Source organism: Spinacia oleracea, chromosome 1 (assembly GCF_020520425.1).
Source record: "Spinacia oleracea cultivar Varoflay chromosome 1, BTI_SOV_V1, whole genome shotgun sequence".
In the NCBI taxonomy this organism is placed as follows: Eukaryota; Viridiplantae; Streptophyta; class Magnoliopsida; order Caryophyllales; family Amaranthaceae; genus Spinacia; species Spinacia oleracea.
The window spans coordinates 40,494,579-40,502,626 of NC_079487.1; the positions used below are offsets into that span (position 1 = coordinate 40,494,579).

The 8,048-nt window shown below is 40.7% G+C and overlaps 1 non-coding gene across 1 annotated transcript; it reads left to right on the forward strand.

Moving 5' to 3' along the window:
- Nucleotides 1-1,854: 1,854 nt before the first annotated feature.
- LOC130466605 (small nucleolar RNA R71) lies at nt 1,855-1,957 on the forward strand. The gene has a single exon (XR_008926787.1). It is a non-coding gene; the product is annotated as a small nucleolar RNA R71 (small nucleolar RNA).
- Nucleotides 1,958-8,048: the final 6,091 nt, after the last annotated feature.

Sequence of the window (8,048 nt, forward strand, 5' to 3'; positions counted from 1 at the left end):
ATATGCACGTCCTCATCTATGTCTAGGACTACAAAATCGACGGGGATCACTAATCCACCAGCTCTCAAGGGTACATCCTCAACCTTGCCAATAGGGTACTTGACCGAACGGTCGGCAAGTTGCAAGGTGATGTTAGTTGGGACAAAATCACCAACTTCAAGCTTGGCGAACACCAAATAAGGCATTAGACTAACGCTAGCACCCAAATCACACAAGGTATTGCTTATTTCAAGCTCCTTAATAGCACAAGGGATAGAAAAACTACCCGGGTCTTTGAGTTTGGGTGGCATTTGGTTAAGAATGATAGCACTACAATTCTCGGTGAGGTTCACCGTCTCCTTTACGTCGCAATCCCGCTTCCCACTCAAGATTTCCTTGAGAAACCTTGAGTAGGTAGGAATTTGTTTCAATGCGTCCGTAAAGGGGAGAGTGATGTGCAATTTTCGAAGAACATCAAGGAATTTTGAGAATTGCACATCCAACTTGTGCCTTATGAATCTTTGGGGATAGGGAAGTTTAGGAGTGGGGAGAGGTAGGAGAGTTGCCTCCTTTGGTATAGGAGTTTCACCTTCATCATTGATGGAAGGCTCCTCTTCTACCACATCATTGTCACTAGACTCAATGACTCCCTCTTGATCCTTCCCATTGGGCTTAGAAACCTTATTAGCTCTAGGAATATCATCTAAAATCCTCCCACTCCTTGTCACTATGGCATTCATTTGCTTTGGAGAATGACTTTGGGGTGGGAGACTAGCATTCGCATGATGTTCCTTAATGGTATTAGCAAGTTGAGCTAATTGGTTTTCAATCATCTTCAATTTAGTGGTGGATTGCTTGAATCCATCCTCAAACTCGACATTCTTCTTGGCTTGCGCCCCCACAAACGACTCCATGAGAGCCTCAAGATTAGACTTGAGAGGCGGGAGTGGTGGAGGTGCAATGCCATAACCACTAAGGTTTGATTGATATTGGTTGCCAAAGGTCCTCGGTCCATTGAATCCGGGAGGTGGGATTTGAGATGCACCATAAGGACCTCCCGAGTTCAAAGGATAACCCCCACTTGAGGCACCCCTAAATTGCCCATAGGAGTAGTTATAACCCCCTCCACCTTGATGGTTGGGATTGTAACTACCTTGGTTGTATTGGCCTTGATTGCCAAAACCTTGAGGTTGACCATAGGGCGCTTGGCTTTGATAGCCTTGTGCTCTATAGCCACCTCGATTTTGGCTATCATACCCACTTCCTTGGCCATAGCCTTGGTGGGAACCATACATGGGGGGCCCTCTAGGTTGCCTAGAAAAATTTTGATTGTTAGGGTTATCATTCCTAGACCTCTCATTTAAGGCATGAGCATACTCTACATCAAAATCACCTTCATACGAAGGGCCAAAATCCACAAAAGACAAATTATGAACTAAGGGGCATGCATTGCGGGAGTGACTATAGTCTTGGCAATTATCGCAAAAGGAAGTGCCTGGAGGCATTGAGTCATAAGAACTAACCTTGCTCTTCCCCTTAGTGAGAAGAGTGGCTGAAGGAGGTGGAATTGTAGACATTGATGGCGGTTGGCTTAGTGTGTTTTCAAGCTTCTCCAATCGCGAGCTAAGCTTCTCTATCATTCGTGCTTGCTCCATGGCATACACCGAACCCTTACCATCATCACTCCTACCTTTTCCATCATAATTCCTTGTGCCTACATGCCAAGATTGATAGTTTTGAACTACATCCTCAATGATTCCTTCTATTTGATCCTCGGTTTTGTTCATGATGGGACCTCCCGCGCCCGCATCAAGACTTGTCTTTGAACTTGGGCTTAACCCCAAGTAGAATGTTTGAAGCAACAACCATTTAGGGATCCCATGGTGAGGGCATTCCCTTTGGTACTCCTTAAAACGATCCCAAGCTTCGAAGAGTGACTCGTCTCGCCTTTGCTCAAAGGATTGAATCTTGTGGCGATACTCCGCCGTCTTTCCATGCGAATAGAATTTGTTTAAGAATGCACTCGTCACCTCGGTCCAAGTGCGAAGTGAGTTGGGCTTGACCTCCTTGTCAAGCCAATCACTTGCTCGCCCAAGTAGAGAGAACCGAAACAATGTCAACCTCACGTAATCCGATGTGACACCATTGTGCTTGATTGTGTCACAATAGTGCTCGAACTGTTTGAGATGTTCGTGAGGTGATTCATTGCTCTTCCCACAAAAGGGGTGGCTTTGGACCAAATTGATCAAGGCGGGCTTGATCTCAAAGTTGTTGGCACTTGTTGTGGGGGCTTGAATACCGCATGTAGCTTCGAATGCCCCCGGTATTCCCAAGTTCTTAACCGAGAGCGCCATATTCTCAAAAACTTGCTCACTCTCTTGTTGTTCCTCACCAACACTCAACGATTCGAATATATTATGGCTTGATGAGCTAGACCGTACATGCCTTAGTCTCCTAAGTGTCCTCTCCAATTCGAGGTCAAGAGGATGGAGGGTCCTTTGACGAGCACGCCCCCTAACAAGCATACAAACTCAAGAAAACCGTGAGCAATGCCAAGGAAAAAGAAAGCTAAGCTAAATTGCAATGTTTTTGTATTTTCTAATAATGAACTAGTCTCAACTTAAACTCAAAAACAACAACCGTTCCCCGGCAACGGCACCATTTTGATAGTGCGTTTTTCCGTCATTGAAAGATCAACGCCACAATCAAACAAAATTTATAGAACCGCTAGACTAACCAACTATATGAACTATAGTGGCATGTAAAGGGATCGTCCCAAAGAAACGATGGTTCTCGATTCTAAATGTCAAGCTAGTTCGAACAAGAAGTTTGATTTGAATTATCACTATCAAGCTAAACTAACAATTAAACTAGATTGAATCAAGGAAGGGAAACGTTAGGGAGTTGGGGATAGTCTAGGAAAATCGGGGGAAATAAACTACCATCTAGTAATCATGAATGATGCAATGAAATAGCACATAGGGGAATGAAACCAAATGACGTGCTCGCCACCTCTCGGATGGAGCACGCGAAGCAACCTAGCCTATAGAAAAGCTTTCGCATAGTCCTAAGCTAGGTACACTTGCATATAATAGGAACTATCATTCACTTGCATGAATTAGGCTCACAATGTCTTGCCAAACCTAAATCATACATTCCAATCTAATTCAACCAACTAGCATTTGCAACTACTACTCAATTGATCATGGAAAATCCTAGCACTAAATCAATTTAATCACATCAATCATTCATCAATCAAATCATCAAGTTCCCCTAATTAGGCCCCTAGATTCTCCACTTTCCCTAACCTAGTTCTACTCACTAATCATACTAGAAATCAAGAAATCCATTAATTCTAGACTAGCAAGCATGGAATTGAAAGATTAGAAAGAGAGAATCAAAGACTTGAACAATCAACAAGAGAATTACGGATCAAAGTAACTAAAGTAAAATCAAGAAGAATTCAAGAACTAAAGGAATTAAAGAACAATCAACAATCACAACAAAAGAAAGAATTAAGAAATTGAATTGAATTGAATTGCACAAAATTAAAAGAAGAGTTTAGATAATTACAAATTGATGCTTCAATGGAGGAGAGTTTCTCTCTCTAGAAATGCAGAAAAACTAAATTTGAGAATCTAAAATTGTCAACTAAAATTCTACACTTAACAAAATAAATGAAAAATCTATTTATAAGTTTCCCCAAATAGAAGCCAAAATTCGAATAAGAGCAGCCCGCGCAGCCATTCGGTCGCACAGACCCTTTGTGCGACCGAATGTAAAAGAACCGTTCGAGCAAACACTGGGACCTGTGCGAGCGAAGGCAGTGAAGAACACTTCCTTCGTCATGTGCGACCGAACGAGGAACCCTGTTCGGTCGAATGGGGTTTCTTTGGCTCATATCTCCTCTGCAGTATGATTCACTCGAACAAAAGGGCTTGTGTGAGCTAACAACTCTTGTGCGGTCGAGTAGAGAACCTTGTGCGGTCGCATCCCAAATTAGAGACATTCTGCCTCCAAAAATCAATCCTGTGCGACCGAACAACAAAGCACGTTCGATCGCACAATACCTGTGCTGTCGAACATAAGACCGTGCGGTCGCTTTCCAAACTTGAGACATTCTGCCTCCAAAAATCCATTCTATGCGACCGAACAACAGAGCACGTTCGACCGCACAGAACTGGATGTTCCTTGATACCCATTTGCACTCCTTTGTTCGGGCGCACAAACCATCACTCGATCGCACAATCCCTGTTTTGGCTTAATTCTACTTGTTTTCCATCACTTTTCATCGTAATCACCTATAAAGCACAAGATAGAACGAAACTTATAAAATTCACACAAAAAGCTATAAAAACTATAAAAAAGTATTAAAACTAACATAAAATCCTAAGCTAAGAGCGACATAAATGTCGCTCATCAAAAATCGGTAATGGAAGATTTAGTATCTATCGTTGAAGCATTGTGGTCAAGCAAGAGCCTCACGCATGCTTGGACATCAAAATATTTACTTTTACTCCAATCCTGACCAGGATCATCATGGATTCCCTCATGCGGAATGTCGAGAATACGGCCTAGCGTGTCGTTATTTAGATAAATCTCTACGCCTCTCACCCATGTACGAATAATCCCATTCTCTTCACCCAAGGCCTCGATGTGGGTGTAGAACTCTCTCACAGGATCATCCCATATCTTCCCTTTATACTGTAGGAGAAGATCCCACCCTTAGAACACAAACCACTTATGCACAATTTTCGCTTTGCCTTAGTGAGAGACCGGAAGTCAATGTTTTTCCCTGCTCAAACTGATCGTTCTCCGAATTTCGTTTGGTACAGCTATTGGTAGTCGATATTCTTGAACCTTTTATCATGTATTAGATCTCTATCTCTACCGTTTTCATGTTAAACACTTTTTGCAGACTGTTTCTTATGGTTCCGATTAGACACATGTTTGACCGCATTGGTAAGACTTGTCCGTTTTGAACGCTTAGAGGGTGTTGCTTTGGTAGCAAGCCTCTTTCCGCTTAACTTCTGGTTTCTTTGCCTTTATCCTTACCATTTTACCTTCACAATAAACGAGAGTTAATTAGGCCCTCACTATTTGAGGAGTACACACATCACACTAATAACTGGAAAAAAACATCAATGTTTGCCATTTCCATTGTAACATAGCCAGTTTTTTTTAAAACAACAGATACAAACATACTTGGAATGCAAAAAAAATCAGTATTCATCAATCAGTTACCAGAGAAACAATTTATTTACCCTATTAAAAAAATATCTAAACTCCATTTCTCCTATTCTAACTACTTTATGGCTTGAGAATCAGAGATAAATTACACATTTCACTGTACAAAATCATATTTACTCTTCGGCAATTCATCCGTAATAAACATACACAATACAAACCCGTTTAAAACAACATATACAAACATACTTGGAATTCTTTAAAATTCAGTTTTCATCAATCAGTTACCAGGGCAACAATATATGGCTTGAGAATCAAAGGGAAATTAAACATCGCCCTACAAAATCATGTAAGAACTGAACATTAGATTTACTCTTCGGCAATTCATCCGTAATAAACATACACAATATAAACCCTAATGTAACACCCTAATAATTCCTTGCTTTTATAAAATCATTTTCCAACTTAAAATAAAGGAATTACTAAAGCATTACCGCCACCGTGACAACGGTTAAGGCTATTACTAGAATTACGCAGCGGAATTAAATGTCAACTAACTTTTAAAAACCATAATTAATGAAATATTGAGGCCTCATACAATTTGGAACCATAATGGCCCAAAACCCAAAATATAAATAATTCAAACATTTCAAACGTAATTAAAATATTAAATAAAATAGTTTCAAAGAACGAAAGCATGCAACTCTCTCAATCATCCCAAGCCACATGATTTCGATCGTACTTGATCTACCAACCTGCTATATTAATCTACTCCCCAACAATGCAAGTGCAAATGATGGATCATCATAGGGTCATTAAGGCAAAGGCCATGACCAGAAACACACAAAGCACGTAGTCAGCAAAAGCTGAGTACTTACAAGCAAAGAGTAAATGAAACTAAAACATGCATCACTCACTAAGTACTAATCAACATGCAAAAGCCATATAATACTTGACAAACAATCATGAGACACAAGACTCGACTCTTGACTCGACTCTTGACTCACAATTTAATTAGAATAAGCTTCGAACGGGCCAAAAGAATAATCCACAAAGGGAAAAGGTGATGGGAGCCAACCATACACCAAATATAATAATAATAAAATCGGGCCATACCGAGTGTCGGGCCATACCGATGGAATTCCTGCGCATAATATGAATGAAACAACGTCTTGTATCATTAGTAGGAGTACGAGCTTTCCGACAAGACTCCCCCCATTGTTCATACTCAAGGTATATACGTTCCAAGAGTTTTGAAGCTTGTTCGGGTTGCACTTTACGTTTATTAATATTTTATTAAAGGTGAACTCAAGACTCGACAACATGCATACATACCATTAATAAACAACAACCAAAACAATCTTATTTTAATGCTTTAAGACTTGTGATCAACCAAGCAAGACACTTGTGATATTACTACCATGTTCCTCCTCACCAAAGTGAGACTCCACATCATGCATATTAACATGAGGGTTGTGCCCTTGCACGACAAATCCTAATTCATTTCATACATAATATTCCCAACTGAACCCTACATGTGCGGTGGCTTAAGTGAGCTAACCCTTCACATGTGGTAAAATAAATAGTACGACGAGGTACAAATAAATGGCTCAAAGTATGCTAGACATCCCGTACAATAGCATACAAATAAATAATCCATCCCTTGCATGTGAAATAAACCATACATGCATAAATATTGAACAACATGATTGACAATGAAATCCATACTCATAATAATTTCAACATGCTTGTTCAACAAGTAATCCAATAAATCCAACATCACAAATCACATGCTCGTTCACCAAAATAAACATGATTCCACATAATGTAATTCACATCATCAACAATCATGTAATGTCATTGACAAAAAGGTGTGGTCGCCCTAGACGTGTACGTACCTTGAATATCTAAGCGTAGGGGCCACTTTACAATAACGAGCACTCAACTAGAAATCACCTCCTATCATCAAAATAATGAAACTTAAATTATTTCCATGTTCATTAAATTTCCAGCAACTTTATAAAAATTAAAACCTCCTTTAGACTTTAGAATTCAATCGTTTTTCAATAACAAAATCGTCTCAATTTGCAAAATCAATCCCTAGTACGAAAACATACTTTTTCCGCCTTTAAAATCAATAAAAATCGACACTTTAAATCTTTATTCAAATCTTAAAATATAATTGACTAACATAATTAAAATCATCACCTAATTATGCTAATCAATTGACTCATTAGGTCTAGGTTAAAACCCTAACTTGAAAATCCAAATAACACTAGTTTAATATCACAAAAATCAATGCTTTATTAAATAAACAAATCTCAAAATTCATCCTTTAATAATTAAAACAAACCTAATGAATCACAACACACAAATCCTCAAAACACGGTATTCATAACCGGTTCCCAGCATTTTAATTACTCAAAACAATATTAATATAATAATTTAAAATACGGAATTTAAATAGAATAGGTAAGGAAGAAGAGAATTATACCAATCCGGCCTATAGCACGGAACAACCACGAATTAATGTGATTGGGCGAAAAAGAAATTGAATACGAACGAATAACACACACACACACGACCGTGTGTGTGCGCAGCAAGGGCGACGGGCGCGAGCGGGGAGAGGGGGCGCGCGCGCGCTGGGCGCGAAGGAGAGCGAGAGGGCGAGCGGGCAGCGCTGTGCGCGAGGGCACGAGCGAGAGAGAGAGGGCGAGCGGTGCAGCGCTGTGCGCGAGGGCACGAGCGAGAGAGAGGGGCAGCAGGTGCAGCGCTGTGCGCGAGGGCACGAGCGAGAGACAGCAGCAGCGCACGAGGCTCGCTGCGGGCAAGAGAGGAGAGGCGAGGGCGAGTGTGTGGGCGAGGGCGGGCGAGCACGGGCG